We start from the raw sequence: 25205 nt of genomic DNA, 5'->3' as shown, positions 1-25205 counted from the left end.
CAAGGATTTCATATGAAACTTTTTTCTTTTTTTTCAACACCTGGAAACTGTTTTTCCAGTAAGTGAAATGATTTCCTCTCGTGCCACATACAATGTGATATTATATTTGGTATTTTGATACTATTATTAGTATTTGGTCGTTTTTCACACCCATGTAAATATACTACATCCTTTCTTGCCACTAAATGTAGGCAGGCATAAGAGTCGTGACTGTGATAAACTAAAAGGGAAGATTTGACTATGACTACAAAGTTATTGCTTTTTTGGTTGTTATCCTCCTCCCTAAAAGCCAACCTTGTCCGTCCCCTTAAACTCTCACGTCCCACTCTTTAACATTATGACTGTGGAAAATACATGATATTTGTTGATTATCCCCTAGGCTTAAATGGAAAGCGTGACCTGAAACATCTGTGGATTTGTGCCTCTGTTTCAGAATTTTTGATTTTGGGCATCACATTCAGCTTTTTGCCCATTATCTTTTGTCACTTAGGGCCATATGTATCAACATTCCTTTTTGCGATTCCTAAATAGCGATTTTTAAGGAATCGCTATTTAGAAATCGCAAAATGGTATGTATGTAGGAAATCGCTTCTTTTTAGCGATTCCTTAACATTCCTAAATTGCGATTAGCAAATTGCTAATCGCAAATTTCCCATTCATTTCTAAGGGCCAGGAGGCCCATAGGAATGAAGGGGAAATTTGCGATTAGCAATTTGCTAATCGCAATTTAGGAATATTTTCAAAGGTGCAGGGGGGTCTCAACAACACCCTGCTGCACCCCTGAAAATGACATGTGTGGGCATATGGCGCACATACATGCCCTAAGGGCATGTATGAGCGTCATATGGCACCTTTGGATTTTAGAAAAATTGCTTTTTTAAAAGAATTCTCAACTTACCACCAACTAGAAGTTGGTGGTAATATGCGAATCCTTATGGGCATTTTTTTATTAATTTTTCTTTGATACATTGCATTTAAGGAATCGCAAAATTTGCGATTCCTTAAGTGCAATCGCAAAATAAGGAATGGCAAATTTTGCGATTCCTTATTTTGCAGCCAAAATGTTTCATACATACCATTTAGCAAATTAGCATTCGCAAAGGCCGAAATTCTGCGAATTTCGGCCTTTGCGAATGCGATTTTGCTTGATACATATGGCCCTTAGTTACAATGCTTTGTGTTGATCTGATCAGTGTGATGTAGTTTATGCTGATGTTTATATGCACCAACCATGCAAGGGTGCACACACCACATGCACAAACACACACACACATACACACACACAAAAACACACACTTATTTTCTGTCTAAACACAGAGGGATCCATTAAGATGGCAGGCTTTGCCCGCCCGCCACCCTATCGGAAAACGGGACCGCCCGCCTGAAAGGCGGGGGTCCTGGGGGTGCCATTAGGATGTGCCCGCCACAGTGGCAGGCACATCCTGTATTCTCAGCATTGTGGCGGGCGGTGCTCTCTGCAAAGCCCGCCACAATGCTGACAATACATCACAGCATTTTCATTTCCAAAGCGGCAGGCACCGCGCGGTGCCTGCCGCTTTGGAAATGAAAATGAAGGGGGGTACCACTGGTACCCCCCTGTGTGCACCCCCCACTCACCTTCACTCTGGGGGCCCGCAGGGGGCTCCCAGAGTGAAGACCGCCTGCCTTTCCGTGGTGGCGCCACGGAAAGGCATTGCACTCTTGCCATTGTAATATGGCTGGCGGTGTCTCATAGACACCGCCACCATATTCAACATTTTCTGCCCCGGCTGCAAGGCAACCGGGGCGGAAAAGTGGCGGGCGGTGTTTTCTTCTGCCGTGGTCCCCCCCCGCCATACTAATATGGGTGCACAGACATAATATCGACTCCAAAATATCGTTTGGACAGAATATCGAGTTTGAAATATCGTTTGGACAAAATATCGACAGGACAGAATATAGACAGCCAAAATATCGTTTTTAAGGTAAGTGAAGTAATATCGACTGTAAATAATATAGAAAGTGAAAATATCCAAGTATATAATCTAGATAGTAAAAAATATCGTTTTTTAAATAATATTTAATTATTTATAGTGTTTTTTCATGTTACAATATGTGTGAAAAGTGTCATTTTATGTTATAATTATTTTTAATTAACGATTTTTTTTAAATTATTGTGTAATTTTATTCTGTAGCGGGTTGTGGGTTTATAGGGGAATAGGGTGGGAAGTAATTTAATTATAATTAATTAAATATGTAAATGTATTAATTGGTAGTAATATTTAATTAATTGGTAATTAAATACTATTTGTTAATTATTTAAAATGTAATTGGTAATTAATTTAATTTAATTGATTAATTGCTAATTATGTAAATTTAAATAATTTAGTTCCTGTAGCGGGTTGTGGGTTTATAGGGGAATAGGGTGGGAAGTAATTTAATTATAATTAATTAAATATGTAAATTTATTAATTGGTAGTAATATTTAATTAATTGGTAATTAAATAATATTTGTTAATTATTTAAAATTTAATTGGTAATTAATTTAATTTAATTGATTAATTGCTAATTATGTACATTTAAATAATTTATTTCCTGTAGCGGGTTGTGGGTTTATAGGGGAATAGGGTGGAAAGTAATTTAATTATAATTAATTAAATATGTAAATGTATTAATTGGTAGTAATATTTAATTAATTGGTAATTAAATAATATTTGTTAATTATTTAAAATTTAATTGGTAATTAATTTAATTTAATTGATTAATTGCTAAATATGTAAATTTAAATAATTTATTTCCTGTAGCGGGTTGTGGGTTTAAAGGGGAATAGGGTGGGAAGTAATTTAATTATAATTATTAAATATGTAAATTTAATAATTGGTAGTAATATTTAATTAATTGGCAATTAAAAAATATTTGTTAATTAATTAAAATTTAATTGGTAATTCATTTAATTTAATTGATTAATTGCTAATTATGTTAAATTATATTATTTATTTCCTGTAGCGGGTTGTGGGTTTATAGGGGAATAGAGTGGGAAGTAATTTAATAATAATTAATGAAATAATAACATTTATTTAATTGTATTTAATATAAAATAATTGTAAATTAATTTTTAATTATCAAATAAATAATTGGTAATTAGTTATAAATTAGTATTAATAGGTAACTAATTGAAATATTTATAGTTAATTAGTAATTTTAATATATTAATTATTATGTTATATTAAATAGTTAATCATTTTTAAATAAATTTATATTGATATTATTTTGTAATTTATTTATTAATATATGAAGTATTTACTTTCTCTAATGTTGCACCCACTGGAGTGGGAATAGTAATTTTAACCCTTACGCTATCCAACGCTTTACCTACTGTTGCACCCACTGGAGTGGGAATAGTAATTTTAACCCCTACGCTATCCAACGCTTTCCCTACTGTTGCGGGAAACATCCTTTACAACGCAACTTTTACAACGCACTACCATTACAACGAAACTTTTACAACGCAAAAACTATTACAACGCATGTTTTTACAACGCATGTTTTTACAATGCAGATACCTTTACAACGCACACCATTACAACGTAAGTATTGGTAAGTATATAATAATTTTTTAAATGTAAATTTTTGTAATTTTTGGGTAAAGGGGTATTTTTAGGGTTCAGGGTCAGTTTTTAGTTTTTGGGTAAAGGGGTATTTTTAGGGTTCAGGGTCAGTTTTTAGTTTTTGGGTAAAGGGGTATTTTTAGGGTTCAGGGTCAGTTTTTGGTTTTTGGGTAAAGGGGTATTTTTAGGGTTCAGGGTCAGTTTTTAGTTTTTGGGTAAAGGGGTATTTTTAGGGTTTAGGGTCAGTTTTTAGTTTTGGGTAAAGGGGTATTTTTAGGGTTCAGGGTCAGTTTTTAGTTTTTGGGTAAAGGGGTATTTTTAGGGTTCTGGGTCAGTTTTTAGTTTTTGGGTAAAGGGGTATTTTTAGGGTTCAGGGTCAGTTTTAGTTTTTTGGGCAAAGGGGTATTTTTAGGGTTCAGGGGCAGTTTTTAGTTTTTGGATAAAGGGGTATTTTTAGGGTTCAGGGTCAGTTTAGGGTTTTTGGGTAAAGGGTTTTTTTAGGGTTCAGGGTCAGTTTTGGGTTTTTGGGGTACAGGGGTACAGTGTAAAAATAAAGTAAAATTAAATGTACATTAAATTAATGTAATTAAATTAAATTAAATTATATTAAACTAATTTTAAATAATTTAAATTAAAAAAATTATTATATACTTACCAATACTTACGTTGTAATGGTATGCGTTGTAAAGGTATCTGCGTTGTAAAAACATGCGTTGTAAAAACATGCGTTGTAATAGTTTTTGCGTTGTAAAAATTTCGTTGTAATGGTAGTGCGTTGTAAAATTTGCGTTGTAACGTCATATATCCACTGTTGCACTCTTTGGAGTGGGAATAGTAATTTTAACCCCTGCGCTATCCAACGCTTTCCCTTCTGTTGCACCCACTGGAGTGGGAATAGTAATTTTTACTCTTTTGTATTTGTACGTTAATAATAGTGGCTATTATTTAATTAAATGTTGTTACTATATATATATATATGTTTTAAGAAATATGAATAAAAAAATATTCTTTTTTCACTTTAATTAAATATTTAATTATTAAAAGTTATTTTAAGTATTGTTAAGTATATTTTAGTAATTAATTTTTTATATTAATGTAATTAAACATTGTTTTTATTAAAGTCGATATTTTTTACAGCTATATTTTTGTAAACGATATTTAAAACTCGATATTTTTGTACTTACCTGTTTGTACATAGAAAGTCGATATTTTAACAGTCTATATTTTGTCAACGATATTTTTGAAGGTCGATATTTTGACACTCGATATTATTTCAGTGATCCACTAATATGGTGGGGGGAATTCAGGGAAGGATGTCGGGCGGATTGCCCCCGCCAGGCTGGCGGTGGCTACCGCCAGCCTGGCGGGGGCAATCCGCCCGACATCCTAATGGGCCCCAGAGTCTTGATTTTACATTCTACAAATTTGCAACTAACCAAAGATTCAAGCTGACACCAAGAGAGAAAATGAAGTCCATGGACCTTGTGCTGCCTTTAAGAAGTTATCTGTGACTTTGCCATATTACATAAATCCCCATCGCACTGTAGTGAGGGCTTAATGTACAGCCCATTGCTTTCAGACAGTAAACCACTGAATCCCTACAGCAGTTTCTGCATTTCTTATCGCAGAGCTGATCCAATGATTTTCTATATCTTATTCTTAACAATGGATGCCTCAAATAATCCTGATAATATGGAACGCACTGTGTTTGACTTTAGTCTTCATGCTATACTATTGAACATATACAGTCATGTCAGTAAATCATTGTTCAGGATTAAAAACCACAGCCATCACAGAACTTTTGACACTCACATGGCCACACCAACTGAAGTGCTCAACAATTCTTCAAATTATGCTAAAACCGTAACCAAAATGCTGTTACCTATTTATGAAGATGCAGCGACCAATATAACCATAGTACTTGACACTTCCTGCCAATACACCAGTCTCTCAAGTGCCTTCCCACAGGTACTGGATCTCCTCAATACACCCCACTGCCATCTAACTGACTTGAAATTGATATCATCTTTGCCAACCCTTAGAACTACACCTATTATATGTTATTAGAACTGGATCACCAGAAAATAGCAGTGGGGTTTTCAAAAATCTTTTGTTTCAATACTTGATTGCTGCAATTGCCCATAAAGTTCACAATTTTCTTTGCAGAACATTAAGGACCTAATTTAGACTTTGGCGGATGGGATTTACTTTGTCATGGCAACAAAGTAAAGTACTCCGCTGTTCTGACTGAGTGCCCACCTGACAAATTTAAAGGTGTCCCCTGGCCCAGCAGACATCTTTTGCATTGGCAGGAAATTTTGTGGTGATGTTTCCTGTCATTGCATTAAAAGTTTGATGTATGGCTCCGCCAACTTGATAGAGCCGTACAGCAAACTTTCAATGTTTTTATTTTCTTTTCAAAAACAAAATCCCAAAGCAGGATATTATTTTTGTAAATAAAAGAAATCAATGACCAATCTTTGTCATCATTGACATATGATCACGTTCAGGCGCTATTTTTTTGTATCCAGGGCTACAATGAGATATGATTGTTGGGGAATCTCGGGTCGTTCACGAGGGAACTCAAATAGAAATTGATATCACAGTCATCTTTATTCAGTGATGCAGAAAAAAAATCTATCAGTGAACCTCCAATTGGACACACAAATTCTGCCAGTGCTAAAAAGAAACCATCACGAAAAAAATTCCCCAATGTACTATGGCCTTTGGCTTTGAGTTGCGTACTAGCTGTAGGTTCAGTTGTGGGGAGTATCCACGGGTTGTCTGTTGATGGCATTGTTAGACCTTCCATTTTTGACAGATTGCCTCCTCTGTTTTGATATGTTTTTGCTGGTTTTATGCTGTGGGCACTGTGCCACTGCTAATCAGTGCCACAGTGCAAGTGCTTCCTATGTTAAATGTATGTACTAATTGGTTATTCCATGATTGGGTTATTTGATTTATCTGTCAGCCCCTAGTACAGTGCACTATGTGTGCCCAGGGCTTGTAAATCAAATGCTGCTGGTAGTCTTGCAGCACTGGTTGTGCCACCCACAGAAGCAGCTTGTAAAGTGTGTCTCAGGCTTGCCATTGCAAGGCCTATGTGCAGTCTAGCACTGCCATGTTGACTTGGCCAAGTCCACCCACTTGCTAGTCCCTAAACCTTCCCTTTGTGTTATGTTAGACACCCCTATGGTAGGACCAAGGGCAGGGTGCATTGTGAGTATGAGGTAGGACATGCTCTGATGGGTGAACGCCCACAATATAGAATCCAAAATATAGACAGGCCAGAATATCGACTCCAAAATATAGATAGGACAGAATATCGAATCACCAAAATATAGTCAGAATATCGAAATTGGGGTAGGAAATATCGATTTCCATAATATCGAATTTAAAATTCCATAACATTTTTTTTTAGTGTTATGTATGGTAGTATATGTGTTAAAATTCTGCATTATTTTTGTAATGTATGTTTAATTTTTTTAAGTAATTAATGTTTTGTTATATAATTTCTGCGTAATTTAATTACGTAGCGGGTTGTGGGTTTATAGGGGAATAGGGGGGGAAGTAATTTAATTATAGTAAATTAAATAGCAATTTTTATTTATATGTATTGATAATTAATTGATAATTCATTATTGATAGGTAATTAATTTGTATTAATTGGTAATTAATTTAAATTAATTGGTAAACTTTTTTTATTAATTGATTAGTTGATAATTATGTTAATTGTATTTTTTATTATTTGGAGCGGGTTGTGGGTTTATAGGGGAATAGGGTGGGAAGTAATTTAACTGTAATAAAGTAAATATTTATTTTTATTTGTATGTATTGATAAGTAATTGAGAATTAATTATTAAATGGTAATTAATTTTTATTAATTAGTAAAAGAAAATGTAATTGGTAATTCATTTTTATTAATTGGTAATTATTTGTTTATTATTTTTTTATCGGTATTGGTAATTAATTTAATCTTATTTCAATATTAAATCATTACTTTCCCTACTGTTGCACTCTCAGGAGTGGAAATAGTAATTTTTACCCTCCCGCTATCCAACGCTTTCCCTACTGTTGCACTCACTGGAGTGGGAATAGTAATTTTTACCCCTACACTATCCAATGCTTTCCCTACTGTTGCACTCACTGGAATGGGAATAGTAATTTTTACCCTTCCGCTATGCAACGCTTTCCGTACTGTTGCACTCACTGGAGTGGGAATAGTAATTTTCACCCCAACGCTATCCAATGCTTTCCCTACTGTTGCACTCACTGGAGAGGGAATAGTAATTTTTACCCTCCCGCTATCCAACGCTTTCCCTACTGTTGCACTCTGTGGAGTAGGAATAGTAATTTTTACTCTTCCGCTACCCAACGCTTTCCCTACTGTTGCACTCTTTGAAGTGGGAATAGTAATTTTTACCCGTACGCTATCCAACGTTTTCCCTACTGTTGCACTCACGGGAATGGAAATAGTAATTTTTAATACTACATTATCCAACACTTTCCCTACTGTTGCACTCACTGGAGTGGGAATAGTAATTTTTACCCTCCTGCTATCCAACGCTTTCCCTACTGTTGCACTCTTTGGAGTGGGAATAGTAATTTTTAACCCTATGCTATCCAACGTTTTCCCTACTGTTGCACTTACTGGAGTGGAAATAGTAATTTTTACCCCTACGCTATCCAACACTTTCCCTACTATTGCACTCACTGGAGTGGAAATAGTACTTTTTAACCTCCCGCTATCCAACGCTTTCCCTACTGTTGCACTCTATGAAGTGGGAATAATAATTTTTACCCTCCCGCTATCCAACGCTTTACCTACTGTTGCACTCTTTGGAGTGGGAATAGTAATTTTTACCCCCACGCTATCCAACGTTTTCACTACTGTTGCACTCACTGGAGTGGGATTAGTAATTTTCACCCTCTCACTATCCAACAAAATCTCAACTTTTTTTTTACAATACATTTATTATTTTTACATTTTAAGCTTTTTTACATTATTTTAAGTATGTTTTATTTTATTGTTTTTAATATATAATTACTTTTATATTATTTTTAATACATTTAAAAAATGTGATATTTTAGTTAACTATATTTTGACAATCTATATTTTGGATTCAATATTTTAGTACTTGTTTGTAGATAGGAATTCTATATTCTGTACTTCGATATAGTGGAGTCGATATTTTGGGCATTCTATATTATGTCCCTCGATATTTAGTCACTGAACCCTCTGATGTGTGTGGCATGTCCTAATAGTGAATTACAGCCATTTTCGTTTTTCACTATTGAAGGCTACCTGTTCTCATAGGCCAGAATGGGCAGTTAGATTATTACATTCTTATATTCCTAACTGACTCAGGGAACATGGTAGAAATTCGAATTTAGTATGCCAGAACTCAGAATGATAAAGTTAGTTTTAATATTCTATGTTTGAAAATACCACTTTTAGAAAGAAGGTATTTTCTTGCCTAAGTGTCCAGGCCTGCCTCTGCTGGGTTGTGTATTCCTTGACGGGGTTTGTGAGTGACAGGGCTGGGGGATTCCAGGAGACAGGCTGGGCAGCCCGGTGGTGAATAGAGAGATCTGCATCTAGATGGGAGGGAGGAGTTGCACCTGGGACCTGAATAGGGCTGGGCCTTTCCTCTACAATGCTGGTTCCACCTCATGTGGCTTGTCTGATGTCTCTGCCCTGCACTGTGAAAAGAGAGGAGGAATCATGTCAACAGAGTGCTCCAGAGCTGTAGCTTCCCTCCCCTGTGCTGGGTCCACCTCCTGTGGGGCGGCTGATGTCTCTGCCCTTCACAGTGAAAGGAAGAAGAGAGTCATGTAAACAAAGTGCTCAGGAACTGGTTTGGACTAGGCAGAGGCCTCTCTGCCTTCAGAGAACAAAGGATTTTGGGGTATAAATATTGGGACCCTGATCCCAAGAAATTAGATCACTTCTGGACAAGAAACCTTTCTGCCAAGGAGAAGAACCAAGGAAGCTGCAGGAGTTGTACTGCCCCACTGCCAGTGTGCTGTTTCCTGGGCTGGCCTGCAGTGGTTGCTTCATTGCCAAGGGAAAGGAGAAGGTACTTTGTAAGGACTTTCATCTACAGAATATTCTCCATGGGTTTGAACTGTGCTTGCCTCCTGCTGAAGTCTCAGGGACAAAAGACTTCACCTACAGCTTCCGAATGAATTTCCTTGCTGGGAATTCTGACTCCAGACACTTGCATGCCGCTGGGAGCTGGAAGCATGATGCATCGAGAGGAAGCGCGGCGCCGCCGCAGCTAAAATCGTCGTATCGCCGAGAAGCGAGACTTCGCTGCATCTCCCTGGAAGCGTGTGTTCATCGAAGCTGCCTGCTGTCGCATCACCGGAGAAGCATGACGCCATCGTGAGAGTCGCCATCGCATCACCGGAGAAGCGTGTTGCAGGGCCTGCCGCGGCTCCAAAGTACAGAGTTGTCACAAGGCTGCCAGGGCATCATCGCATCGTCAGCGCATCGCCGCATCTAGGGTGCCATCTTCTCGCATCGCAACCGGATCATCGCATCGCATCAAGGTACCATCTTGTGCACCGCAACGGGCCTGCAGGCCGAGAACCTACGCAGCACCTCCACACCAGTAAGGATTACGACGCATCCCCTACTCTGCGCAAGCATTGAGACATGACGCATCGTCTCCCCTAGGTCACGGAACCGATGCATCTCCACTTTTGCGAGCCTTTTGTTTACTTTGCATTACGCATCGAGGTACTTTGTTGAGAAATTCGTCTCATTCATCATCAACTTGAACTAAGCAACTTTAATCATCTTTTCAGTAATCTTAAGTGTAGTATTGTGGATTTTTGTCTTTTGTGGTCTTGTGTTTAAGTCTATATAAAGAATACTTATTTTTATAAAACCTGTGTTGTGTCCATCTGTAGTGTTTTCACTGTATTACTGTGTATATTCACAAATGGTTAACACACTGCCTCTGAGATAAGCCTGTCTGCTCGTGCCAAGCTACCAAGGGGGTCAGCAGGGGTTATTAAGTAGTGTAATCTCCTTATCCTGACTTAGAAGTAAGGGTCCCTATTTGGACAAAGGTGAATACCATTGCCAACTAGAGACCCCCAGATCTAACAGGCATGTATTGGGAATATGGAATTTGAAGGCCTGAATATTTCGCTAAAAAGTGCAATGCAACCGTGCATTTGACTACGTTAATCTCTTGAGAACAACTTGGGGGTTTTCAACAGAACTTTGCATGTTGGGGTATAGAGGCAGCTATATCTGTCTCCACTACCACATGCTGTGGTTGGAGCTCATGGGGGTACCAGTAATACGTAAATTCTGCTTGCGCACAGTTGTAATGGAGAAGTGAGAATACCAAGATATTTTACTGAAGTTAAGGACCACTCAAATGGATATTTTAGTGTACATTTTTGGGTGTTTTCGGTCAGGAAAAATATGGTAAATTTGCTACAATTTATATTTAGCTGGCAACATGTCATCAACACTGTAATTGTTGATGACATGTTCCTATTAAAGTCCTTAACAAGGAGGGCAACATTGTCTGCATATAGTGATACCACTATATGGTAGGCCCGAAAGCTTAATCCTCTATTTTTTTTGCAGTTTCATATAGCGCAAACTCGACTTGAAGGTATTGGAGTGCTTTGCAAGAGCGCCAGTTGCTTTGCACAAGGACACATTAATTTTTGGTAGGCAAGGGGAGGTTAAGGGATTTGCCAAGAATCACAGAATGTTGAGTTGACAGCGAGCCTGAGACCTGGTTTCCCAGCTCCAAATTTAGCAGCACTGGCCTTTACACCACATCCTCTACCTCATGAGTTTAATGTTGTCATACCTTGCAAGCTTTAACCCCTTCGCTGCTAGGCCTTTTCCCCTCCTGTGCTAAGGCTTTTTTTGGCGTTTTGGAGTAGTGCGCGCTTAGGCCCTTGCAACTTTTTGACCACATAAGGTATCCGCGCCAAATTTGCGTCCTTTTCTTCCAACATCATGTGGATTCTAAAGGTGCTCAGGGTTTGTGGATTCCCTTGGAGGGGTCCCAGAAATTAACCAAAATATAGTGATTTTTTTGTTTTTTTCAGAAAAATTGGAAAAACGGGCTGCAAATGAAAGCCTCTGGGTTTCCCCCTGCAAATGGTATCACAAAAGGGTTTGTGGGGCTGAAATCTCCATTTTCTCAGCTTTCAGGGAATGACAGTCTTTTGTCAGAGAACCGAAATTTTTCACTCAGTTTTGGCATTTTTCTGGGACATAGCCTATTTTTGCTATTTTTAGAGCTTTCCACCTCCTTCCAGTTAATGGTAGAAATGAGTTTGAAAGCAATAATGGATCCTGGAAAGCTTTACATTTTCGAAATGTGGACAAAATTATGAATTCAGAAAGGGGTCATTTGTCTAAATCCATGAAGGTTTCGTTATAGAAACTTACAGTTAGATATTGGAATATTTGAAAATTTGTTGAAAAAAACAGCCTTTTGTCTCAACGTTTCACCTATAGCTTTTTCTCATTTTGACAGCCCTTGGAAAGCAATATACCGTTACATCCGTTAGACCTTCCTGGTTGCGGGGATATATAGGACTTGTAGTTTCACCAAGAACCAGATGAACCCAAATCCAAAAACTGAGCAGCAACTTGCAATGGTATTTTTTCATTTACTGGGTATAGTGCTCTTTGTCTTGGAAAATGTATACATGGAATAATCTGTATGAAAGACACCTATGTATTTCTGAATTGGGTACAAATTATAGAGTTCAGAAACTGTATATAATTGCACATTTTCAAAGTTGGGAATACTCATACTAGCATGAAAATTATTGGTCATTTTTCATAAAGATTTTTTTTACACAATGTCTTTCATTGAAAGGGAGAAATGCATGAAAGCTCAATTGGTAATAACAGTTGATTTACACATTTGAATTACCCCAAGTGTCCGGATAAAAATGGTACCTCACTTGTGTGGGTCGGCCTTGTGCCTGCGACAGGAAACGGCGCAAAATGCAACGTGGTCACACCTAAATTTTGCAGTTACAAATTGACCCTTTTTTGGCAAAGTGCCTACCTGTAGTTTTTGCACCCTAGCTCTGCCGGCACCTAGGGAAACCTAGCAAACCTATAGATTTTTGAAAAGTAGACACCCAGTGGAATTCAGGATGGGGTGACTCGACTGCCTACCACCAGGTTTTGTTACCCAGAATCCCTTGCAAAGCTAAGATTTTGACAAAAAAAACACATTTTCCTCACATTTCTGTGGTGGAAAGTTCTGGAATCTGCGTGGATCAACAAATTTCTACCCACCCAGCGTTCCCCCAGGTCTCCCGATAAAAACGGTACCTCACTTGTGTGGGTCGGCCTTGTGCCTACGACAGGAAACGGCACAAAATGCAATGTGGTCGCACCTCAATTTACAAGTGAAATCTTAAGCGCTTTGGACAAAGAGACTACCTTTTGTTTTTGAGCCGTAGCTCAGCCAGCACCTAGGGAAACCTAGCAAACCTATACATTTTTGAAAACTAGACACCCAGAGGAATTCAGGATGGGGTGACTCGTCTGCCTACCCCCAGGTTTTGTTACCCAGAATCCCTTGCAAACCTAATAATTTGACCAAACAAACACATTTTCCTCACATTTCTGTGGTGGAAAGTTCTGGAATCTGCGTGAATCAACAAATTTCCACCCACCCAGCGTGCCCCCAGGTCTCCCGAAAAAAATGGTACCTCACTTGCGTGGCTAGGCATAGTGGCTGCGACATGAATCAGTGCAAAACGCAGCATGGTCGCACCTCAATTTCCCAGTGAAATTTAGCACGTTTTGGACAAAAAGACTACCTTTTGTTTTTGCGCCGTAGCTCTGCCAGCACCTATGGAAACCTAGCAAACCTATACATTTATGAAAACTAGACACCCAGGGCAATTCAGGATGGGGTGACACATCTGCCTACCCCCAGGTTTTGTTACCCAGAATCCCTTGCAAACCTAAAAATTTGACAAACAAAACACATTTTCCTCACATTTCTGTGCTGGAAAGTTCTGGAATCTGCGTGGATCAACAAATTTCCACCCACCCAGCGTGCCCCCAGGTCTCCCGAAAAAAATGGTACCTCACTTGCGTGGGTAGGCATAGTGGCTGCGACATGAAACAGCGCAAAATGCAGCATGGTCGCACCTCAATTTCCCAGTGAAATTTAGCACGTTTTGGACAAAAAGACTACCTTTTGTTTTTGCGCCGTAGCTCTGCCAGCACCTAGGGAAACCTAGCAAACCTATACATTTTTGAAAACTAGACACCCAGGGCATTTCAGGATAGGGTGACTCGTCTGCCTACCCCCAGGTTTTGTTACCCAGAATCCCTTGCAAACCTAAATATTTGACCAAAAAAAACACATTTTCCTCACATTTCTGTGGTGGAAAGTTCTGGAATCTGCGTGGATCAACAAATTTCCACCCACCCAGCGTGCCCCCAGGTCTCCCGAAAAAAATGGTACCTCACTTGCGTGGGTAGGCATAGTGGCTGCGACATGAAACAGCGCAAAATGCAGCATGGTCGCACCTCAATTTCCCAGTGAAATTTAGCACGTTTTGGACAAAAAGACTACCTTTTGTTTTTGCGCCGTAGCTCTGCCAGCACCTAGGGAAACCTAGCAAACCTATACATTTTTGAAAACTAGACACCCAGGGCATTTCAGGATAGGGTGACTCGTCTGCCTACCCCCAGGTTTTGTTACCCAGAATCCCTTGCAAACCTAAAAATTTGACCCAAAAAAACACATTTTCCTCACATTTCTGTGGTGGAAAGTTCTGGAATCTGCGTGGATCAACAAATTTCCACCCACCCAGCGTGCCCCCAGGTCTTTCGAAAAAAATGGTACCTCACTTGCGTGGGTAGGCATAGTGGCTGCGACATGAAACAGCGCAAAACGCAGCATGGTCGCACCTCAATTTCCCAGTGAAATTTTGGAAGTTTCGGACAAAAAGACTACCTTTTGTTTTTGCGCCGTAGCTCTGCCAGCACCTAGGGAAACCTAGCAAACCTATACATTTTTGAAAACTAGACACCCAGGGCAATTCAGGATGGGGTGACTCGTCTGCCTACCCCCAGGTTTTGTTACCCAGAATCCCTTGCAAACATAAAAATTTGACCAAAAAAACACATTTTCCTCACATTTCTGTGGTGGAAAGTTCTGGAATCTGTGTGGATCAACAAATTTCCACCCACCCAGCGTGCCCCCAGGTCTCCCAAAAAAAATGGTACCTCACTTGCGTGGGTAGGCATAGTGGCTGCGACATGAAACAGCGCAAACCGGAGCATGGTCGCACCTCAATTTCCCAGTGAAATTTAGCACGTTTTGGACAGAAAGACTACCTTTTGTTTTTGCGCCGTAGCTCTGTCAGCACCTAGGGAAATCTAGCAAACCTATACATTTTTGAAAACTAGATACCCAGGGCAATTCAGGATGGGGTGACTCGTCTGCCTACCCCCAGGTTTTGTTACCCAGAATCCCTTGCAAACATAACAATTTGACAAAAAAACACATTTTCCTCACATTTCTGTGCTGGAAAGTTCTGGAATCTGCGTGGATCAACAAATTTCCACCCACCCAGCGTGCCCCCAGGTCTCCCGAAAAAAATGGTGCCTCACTTGCGTGGGTAGGCATAGTGGCTGCGACATGAAACAGCGCAAAACGCAGCATGGTCGCACCTCAATTTCCCAGTGAAATTTAGCACGTTTTGGACAAAAAGACTACCTTTTGTTTTTGCGCCGTAGCTCTGCCAGCACCTTGGGAAACCTAGCAAACCTATACATTTTTGAAAACTAGACACCCAGGGAAATACAGGATGGGGTGACTCGTCTGCCTACCCCCAGGTTTTGTTACCCAAAATCCATTGCAAACATAAAAATTTGACAAAAAAACCACATTTTCCTCACATTTCTGTGGTGGAAAGTTCTGGAATCTGTGTGGATCAACAAATTTCCACCCACCCAGCGTGCCTCCAGGTCTCCCGAAAAAAATGGTACCTCACTTGCGTGGGTAGGCATAGTGGCTGCGACATGAAACAGCGCAAAACGCAGCATGGTCGCACCTCAATTTCCCAGTGAAATTTAGCACGTTTCAGACAAAAAGACTACCTTTTGTTTTTGCGCCGTAGCTCTGCTAGCACCTAGGGAAACCTAGCAAACCTATACATTTTTGAAAACTAGACACCCAGGGCAATTCAGGATGGGGTGACTCGTCTGCCTACCCCCAGGTTTTGTTACCCAGAATCCCTTGCAAACATAAAAATTTGACAAAAAAAAACACATTATCCTCACATTTCTGTGGTGGAAAGTTCTGGAATCTGTGTGGATCAACAAATTTCCACCCACCCAGCGGGCCCCCAGGTCTCCCAAAAAAAATGGTACCTCACTTGCGTGGGTAGGCATAGTGGCTGGGACATGAAACAGCACAAAACGCAGCATGGTCGCACCTCAATTTCCCAGTGAAATTTAGCACGTTTTGGACAAAAAGACTACCTTTTGTTTTTGCGCCGTAGCTCTGCCAGCACCTAGGGACATCTAGCAAACCTATACATTTTTGAAAACTAGATACCCAGGGCAATTCAGGATGGGGTGACTCGTCTGCCTACCCCCAGGTTTTGTTACCCAGAATCCCTTGCAAACATAACAATTTGACAAAAAAAACACATTTTCCTCACATTTCTGTGCTGGAAAGTTCTGGAATCTGCGTGGATCAACAAATTTCCACCCACCCAGCGTGCCCCCAGGTCTCCCGAAAAAAATGGTGCCTCACTTGCGTGGGTAGGCATAGTGGCTGCGACATGAAACATCGCAAAACGCAGCATGGTCGCACCTCAATTTCCCAGTGAAATTCAGCACGTTTTGGACAAAAAGACTACCTTTTGTTTTTGGGCCGTAGCTCTGCCAGCACCTAGGGAAACCTAGCAAACCTATACATTTTTGAAAACTAGACACCCAGGGAAATACAGGATGGGGTGACTCGTCTGCCTACCCCCAGGTTTTGTTACCCAGAATCCCTTGCAAACATAAACATTTGACAAAAAAAACACATTTTCCTCACATTTCTGTGGTGGAAAGTTCTGGAATCTGTGTGGATCAACAAATTTCCACCCACCCAGCGTGCCCCCAGGTCTCCCGAAAAAAATGGTACCTCACTTGCGTGGGTAGGCATAGTGGCTGCGACATGAAACAGCGCAAAACGCAGCATGGTCGCACCTCAATTTCCCAGTGAAATTTAGCACGTTTCAGACAAAAAGACTACCTTTTGTTTTTGCGCCGTAGCTCTGCCAGCACCTAGGGAAACCTAGCAAACCTATACATTTTTGAAAACTAGACACCCAGGGCAATTCAGGATGGGGTGACTCGTCTGCCTACCCCCAGGTTTTGTTACCCCGAATCCCTTGCAAACATAAAAATTTGACAAAAAAAACACATTATCCTCACATTTCTGTGGTGGAAAGTTCTGGAATCTGTGTGGATCAACAAATTTCCACCCACCCAGCGTGCCCCCAGGTCTCCCGAAAAAAATGGTACCTCACTTGCGTGGGTAGGCATAGTGGCTGCGACATGAAACAGCGCAAAACGCAGCATGGTCGCACCTCAATTTCCCAGTGAAATTTAGCACGTTTCAGACAAAAAGACTACCTTTTGTTTTTGCGCCGTAGCTCTGCCAGCACCTAGGGAAACCTAGCAAACCTATACATTTTTGAAAACTAGACACCCAGGGCAATTCAGGATGGGGTGACTCGTCTGCCTACCCCCAGGTTTTGTTACCCCGAATCCCTTGCAAACATAAAAATTTGACAAAAAAACCACATTATCCTCACATTTCTGTGGTGGAAAGTTCTGGAATCTGCGTGGATCAACAAATTTCCACCCACCCAGCGGGCCCCCAGGTCTCCCAAAAAAAATGGTACCTCACTTGCGTGCGTAGGCACAGTGGCTGCGACATGAAACAGCGCAAAACGCAGCATGGTCGCACCTCAATTTCCCAGTGAAATTTAGCACGTTTTGGACAAAAAGACTTCCTTTTGTTTTTGCGCCGTAGCTCTGCCAGCACCTAGGGACATCTAGCAAACCTATACATTTTTGAAAACTAGATACCCAGGGCAATTCAGGATGGGGTGACTCATCTGCCTACCCCCAGGTTTTGTTACCCAGAATCCCTTGCAAACATAACAATTTGACAAAAAAAACACATTTTCCTCACATTTCTGTGGTGGAAAGTTCTGGAATCTGCGTGAATCAACAAATTTCCACCCACCCAGCGTGCCCCCAGGTCTCCCAAAAAAAATGGTACCTCACTTGCGTGGGTAGGCATAGTGGCTGCGACATGAAACAGCGCAAAACGCAGCATGGTCGCACCTCAATTTCCCAGTGAAATTTAGCACGTTTTGGACAAAAAGACTACCTTTTGTTTTTGCGCCGTAGCTCTGCCAGCACCTATGGAAACCTAGCAAACCTATAGATTTATGAAAACTAGACACCCAGGGCAACTCAGGATGGGGTGACTCGTCTGCCTACCCCCAGGTTTTGTTACCCAGAATCCCTTGCAAACCTAAAAATTTGACAAACAAAACACATTTTCCTCACATTTCTGTGCTGGAAAGTTCTGAAATCTGCGTGGATCAACAAATTTCCACCCACCCAGCGTGCCCCCAGGTCTCCCAAAAAAAATGGTACCTCACTTGCGTGGGTAGGCATAGTGGCTGCGACATGAAACAGCGCAAAATGCAGCATGGTCGCACCTCAATTTCCCAGTGAAATTTAGCACGTTTTGGACAAAAAGACTACCTTTTGTTTTTGCGCCGTAGCTCTGCCAGCACCTAGGGAAACCTAGCAAACCTATACATTTTTGAAAACTAGACACCCAGGGCATTTCAGGATAGGGTGACTCGTCTGCCTACCCCCAGGTTTTGTTACCCAGAATCCCTTGCAAACCTAAAAATTTGACCAAAAAAAACACATTTTCCTCACATTTCTGTGGTGGAAAGTTCTGGAATCTGCGTGGATCAACAAATTTCCACCCACCCAGCGTGCCCCCAGGTCTTCCGAAAAAAAATGGTACCTCTCTTGCGTGGGTAGGCATAGTGGCTGCGACATGAAACAGCGCAAAACCTTTTGTTTTTGAGCCGTAGCTCAGCCAGCACCTAGGGAAACCTAGCAAACCTATACATTTTTGAAAACTAGACACCCAGGGCATTTCAGGATAGGGTGACTCGTCTGCCTACCCCCAGGTTTTGTTACCCAGAATCCCTTGCAAACCTAAAAATGTGACCAAAAAAAACACATTTTCCTCACATTTCTGTGGTGGAAAGTTCTGGAATCTGCGTGGATCAACAAATTTCCACCCACCCAGCGTGCCCCCAGGTCTTCCGAAAAAAATGGTACCTCACTTGCGTGGGTAGGCATAGTGGCTGCGACATGAAACAGCGCAAAACGCAGCATGGTCGCACCTCAATTTCCCAGTGAAATTTTGGAAGTTTCGGACAAAAAGACTACCTTTTGTTTTTGCGCCGTAGCTCTGCCAGCACCTAGGGAAACCTAGCAAACCTATACATTTTTGAAAACTAGACACCCAGGGCAATTCAGGATGGGGTGACTCGTCTGCCTACCCCCAGGTTTTGTTACCCAGAATCCCTTGCAAACATAAAAATTTGACCAAAAAAACACATTTTCCTCACATTTCTGTGGTGGAAAGTTCTGGAATCTGTGTGGATCAACAAATTTCCACCCACCCAGCGGGCCCCCAGGTCTCCCAAAAAAAATGGTACCTCACTTGCGTGGGTAGGCACAGTGGCTGCGACATGAAACAGCGCAAAACGCAGCATGGTCGCACCTCAATTTCCCAGTGAAATTTAGCACGTTTTGGACAAAAAGACTACCTTTTGTTTTTGCGCCGTAGCTCTGTCAGCACCTAGGGAAATCTAGCAAACCTATACATTTTTGAAAACTAGATACCCAGGGCAATTCAGGATGGGGTGACTCGTCTGCCTACCCCCAGGTTTTGTTACCCAGAATCCCTTGCAAACATAACAATTTGACCAAAAAAACACATTTTCCTCACATTTCTGTGGTGGAAAGTTCTGGAATCTTTGTGGATCAACAAATTTCCACCCACCCAGCGTGCCTCCAGGTCTCCCGAAAAAAATGGTACCTCACTTGCGTGGGTAGGCATAGTGGCTGCGACATGAAACAGCGCAAAACGCAGCATGGTTGCACCTCAATTTCCCAGTGAAATTTAGCACGTTTCAGACAAAAAGACTACCTTTTGTTTTTGCGCCGTAGCTCTGCCAGCACCTAGGGACATCTAGCAAACCTATACATTTTTTAAAACTAGATACCCAGGGCAATTCAGGATGGGGTGACTCGTCTACCTACCCCCAGGTTTTGTTACCCAGAATCCCTTGCAAACATAACAATTTGACAAAAAAAATACATTTTCCTCACATTTCTGTGGTGGAAAGTTCTGGAATATGCGTGGATCAACAAATTTCCACCCACCCAGCGTGCCCCCAGGTCTCCCCAAAAAAATCGTACCTCACTTGCGTGGGTAGGCATAGTGGCTGCGACATGTAACAGCGCAAAACGCAGCATGGTCGCACCTCAATTTCCCAGTGAAATTTAGCACGTTTCGGACAAAAAGACTACCTTTTGTTTCTGCGCCGTAGCTCTGCCAGCACCTAGGGAAACCTAGCAAACCTATACATTTTTGAAAACTAGACACCCAGGGCAATTCAGGATGGGGTGACTCGTCTGCTTACCCCCAGGTTTTGTTACCCAGAATCTCTTGCAAACATAAAACTTTGCCAAAAAAAAACAAATTTTCCTCACATTTCTGTGGTGGAAAGTTCTGGAATCTGCGTGGATCAACAAATTTCCACCCACCCAGCGTGCCCCCAGGTCTTCCGAAAAAAAATGGTACCTCACTTGCGTGGGTAGGCATAGTGGCTGCGACATGAAACAGCGCAAAACGCAGCATGGTCGCACCTCAATTTCCCAGTGAAATTTTGGACGTTTCGGACAAAAAGACTACCTTTTGTTTTTGCGCCGTAGCTCTGCCAGCACCTAGGGAAACCTAGCAAACCTATACATTTTTGAAAACTAGACACCCAGGGCAATTCAGGATGGGGTGACTCGTCTGCCTACCCCCAGGTTTTGTTACCCAGAATCCCTTGCAAACATAAAAATTTGACCAAAAAAACACATTTTCCTCACATTTCTGTGGTGGAAAGTTCTGGAATCTGTGTGGATCAACAAATTTCCACCCACCCAGCGTGCCCCCAGGTCTCCCAAAAAAAATGGTACCTCACTTGCGTGGGTAGGCATAGTGGCTGCGACATGAAACAGCGCAAAACGGAGCATGGTCGCACCTCAATTTCCCAGTGAAATTTAGCACGTTTTGGACAAAAAGACTACCTTTTGTTTTTGCGCCGTAGCTCTGCCAGCACCTAGGGAAATCTAGCAAACCTATACATTTTTGAAAACTAGATACCCAGGGCAATTCAGGATGGGGTGACTCGTCTGCCTACCCCCAAGTTTTGTTACCCAGAATCCCTTGCAAACATAACAATTTGACAAAAAAACACATTTTCCTCACATTTCTGTGCTGGAAAGTTCTGGAATCTGCGTGGATCAACAAATTTCCACCCACCCAGCGTGCCCCCAGGTCTCCCGAAAAAAATGGTGCCTCACTTGCGTGGGTAGGCATAGTGGCTGCGACATGAAACAGCGCAAAACGCAGCATGGTCGCACCTCAATTTCCCAGTGAAATTTAGCACGTTTTGGACAAAAAGACTACCTTTTGTTTTTGCGCCGTAGCTCTGCCAGCACCTAGGGAAACCTAGCAAACCTATACATTTTTGAAAACTAGACAACCAGGGAAATACAGGATGGGGTGACTCGTCTGCCTACCCCCAGGTTTTGTTACCCAGAATCCCTTGCAAACATAAAAATTTGACAAAAAAAACACATTTTCCTCACATTTCTGTGGTGGAAAGTTCTGGAATCTGTGTGGATCAACAAATTTCCACCCACCCAGCGTGCCCCCAGGTCTCCCGAAAAAAATGGTACCTCACTTGCGTGGGTAGGCATAGTGGCTGCGACATGAAACAGCGCAAAACGCAGCATGGTCGCACCTCAATTTCCCAGTGAAATTTAGCACGTTTTGGACAAAAAGACTACCTTTTGTTTTTGCGCCGTAGCTCTGCCAGCACCTAGGGAAATCTAGCAAACCTATACATTTTTGAAAACTAGATACCCAGGGCAATTCAGGATGGGGTGACTCGTCTGCCTACCCCCAGGTTTTGTTACCCAGAATCCCTTGCAAACATAACAATTTGACAAAAAAAACACATTTTCCTCACATTTCTGTGCTGGAAAGTTCTGGAATCTGCGTGGATCAACAAATTTCCACCCACCCAGCGTGCCCCCAGGTCTCCCGAAAAAAATGGTGCCTCACTTGCGTGGGTAGGCATAGTGGCTGCGACATGAAACAGCGCAAAACGCAGCATGGTCGCACCTCAATTTCCCAGTGAAATTTAGCACGTTTTGGACAAAAAGACTACCTTTTGTTTTTGCGCCGTAGCTCTGCCAGCACCTAGGGAAACCTAGCAAACCTATACATTGTTGAAAACTAGACACCCAGGGAAATACAGGATGGGGTGACTCGTCTGCCTACCCCCAGGTTTTGTTACCCAGAATCCCTTGCAAACATAAAAATTTGACCAAAAAAAACACATTTTCCTCACATTTCTGTGGTGGAAAGTTCTGGAATCTGTGTGGATCAACAAATTTCCACCCACCCAGCATGCCCCCAGGTCTCCCGAAAAAAATGGTACCTCACTTGCGTGGGTAGGCATAGTGGCTGCGACATGAAACAGCGCAAAACGCAGCATGGTCGCACCTCAATTTCCCAGTGAAATTTTGGACGTTTCGGACAAAAAGACTACCTTTTGTTTTTGCGCCGTAGCTCTGCCAGCACCTAGGGAAACCTAGCAAACCTATACATTTTTGAAAACTAGACACCCAGGGCAATTCAGGATGGGGTGACTCGTCTGCCTACCCCCAAGTTTTGTTACCCAGAATCCCTTGCAAACATAAAAATTTGACAAAAAAACCACATTATCCTCACATTTCTGTGGTGGAAAGTTCTGGAATCTGCGTGGATCAACAAATTTCCACCCACCCAGCGGGCCCCCAGGTCTCCCCAAAAAAATGGTACCTCACTTGCGTGGGTAGGCATAGTGGCTGCGACATGAAACAGCGCAAAACGCAGCATGGTCGCACCTCAATTTCCCAGTGAAATTTAGCACGTTTTGGACAAAAAGACTACCTTTTGTTTTTGCACCGTAGCTCTGCCAGCACCTAGGGAAACCTAGCAAACCTATACATTTTTGAAAACTAGACACCCAGGGCAATTCAGGATGGGGTGACTCGTCTGCCTACCCCCAGGTTTTGTTACCCAGAATCCCTTGCAAACATAACAATTTGACAAAAAAAACACATTATCCTCACATTTCTGTGGTGGAAAGTTCTGGAATCTGCGTGGATCAACAAATTTCCACCCACCCAGTGGGCCCCCAGGTCTCCCCAAAAAAATGGTACCTCACTTGCGTGGGTAGGCATAGTGGCTGCGACATGAAACAGCGCAAAACGCAGCATGGTCGCACCTCAATTTCCCAGTGAAATTTAGCACGTTTTGGACAAAAAGACTACCTTTTGTTTTTGCGCCGTAGCTCTGCCAGCACCTAGGGACATCTAGCAAACCTATACATTTTTGAAAACTAGATACCCAGGGCAATTCAGGATGGGGTGACTCGTCTGCCTACCCCCAGGTTTTGTTACCCAGAATCCCTTGCAAACATAACAATTTGACAAAAAAAACACATTTTCCTCACATTTCTGTGGTGGAAAGTTCTGGAATCTGCGTGGATCAACAAATTTCTACCCACCCAGCGTTCCCCCAGGTCTCCCGATAAAAACGGTACCTCACTTGTGTGGGTCGGCCTTGTGCCTACGACAGGAAACGGCACAAAATGCAATGTGGTCGCACCTCAATTTCCCAGTGAAATCTTAAGCTCTTTGGACAAAGAGACTACCTTTTGTTTTTGAGCCGTAGCTCAGCCAGCACCTAGGGAAACCTAGCAAACCTATACATTTATGAAAACTAGACACCCAGAGGAATTCAGGATGGGGTGACTCGTCTGCCTACCCCCAGGTTTTGTTACCCAGAATCCCTTGCAAACCTAATAATTTGACCAAACAAACACATTTTCCTCACATTTCTGTGGTGGAAAGTTCTGGAATCTGCGTGAATCAACAAATTTCCACCCACCCAGCGTGCCCCCAGGTCTCCCGAAAAAAATGGTACCTCACTTGCGTGGGTAGGCATAGTGGCTGCGACATGAAACAGCGCAAAACGCAGCATGGTCGCACCTCAATTTCCCAGTGAAATTTAGCACGTTTTGGACAAAAAGACTACCTTTTGTTTTTGCGCCGTAGCTCTGCCAGCACCTATGGAAACCTAGCAAACCTATACATTTATGAAAACTAGACACCCAGGGCAATTCAGGATGGGGTGACTCGTCTGCCTACCCCCAGGTTTTGTTACCCAGAATCCCTTGCAAACCTAAAAATTTGACAAACAAAACACATTTTCCTCACATTTCTGTGCTGGAAAGTTCTGAAATCTGCGTGGATCAACAAATTTCCACCCACCCAGCGTGCCCAAAGGTCTCCCGAAAAAAATTGGTACCTCACTTGCGTGGGTAGGCATAGTGGCTGCGACATGAAACAGCGCAAAATGCAGCATGGTCGCACCTCAATTTCCCAGTGAAATTTAGCACGTTTTGGACAAAAAGACTACCTTTTGTTTTTGCGCCGTAGCTCTGCCAGCACCTAGGGAAACCTAGCAAACCTATATATTTTTGAAAACTAGACACCCAGGGCATTTCAGGATAGGGTGACTCGTCTGCCTACCCCCAGGTTTTGGTACCCAGAATCCCTTGCAAACCTAAAAATTTGACAAAAAAAAAACATTTTCCTCACATTTCTGTGGTGGAAAGTTCTGGAATCTGCGTGGATCAACAAATTTCCACCCACCCAGCGTGCCCCCAGGTCTTCCGAAAAAAAATGGTACCTCACTTGCGTGGGTAGGCATAGTGGCTGCGACATGAAACAGCGCAAAACGCAGCATGGTCGCACCTCAATTTCCCAGTGAAATTTTGGACGTTTCGGACAAAAAGACTACCTTTTGTTTTTGCGCCGTAGCTCTGCCAGCACCTAGGGAAACCTAGCAAACCTATACATTTTTGAAAACTAGACACCCAGGGCAATTCAGGATGGGGTGACTCGTCTGCCTACCCCCAGGTTTTGTTACCCAGAATCCATTGCAAACATAAAAATTTGACCAAAAAAACACATTTTCCTCACATTTCTGTGGTGGAAAGTTCTGGAATCTGTGTGGATCAACAAATTTCCACCCACCCAGCGTGCCCCCAGGTCTCCCCAAAAAAATGGTACCTCACTTGCGTGGGTAGGCATAGTGGCTGCGACATGAAACAGCGCAAAACGCAGCATGGTCGCACCTCAATTTCCCA

The sequence above is a fragment of the Lissotriton helveticus genome, chromosome 7 (assembly GCF_964261635.1).
Source record: "Lissotriton helveticus chromosome 7, aLisHel1.1, whole genome shotgun sequence".
In the NCBI taxonomy this organism is placed as follows: Eukaryota; Metazoa; Chordata; class Amphibia; order Caudata; family Salamandridae; genus Lissotriton; species Lissotriton helveticus.
Note: the sequence above shows the minus strand (reverse complement) of the source record.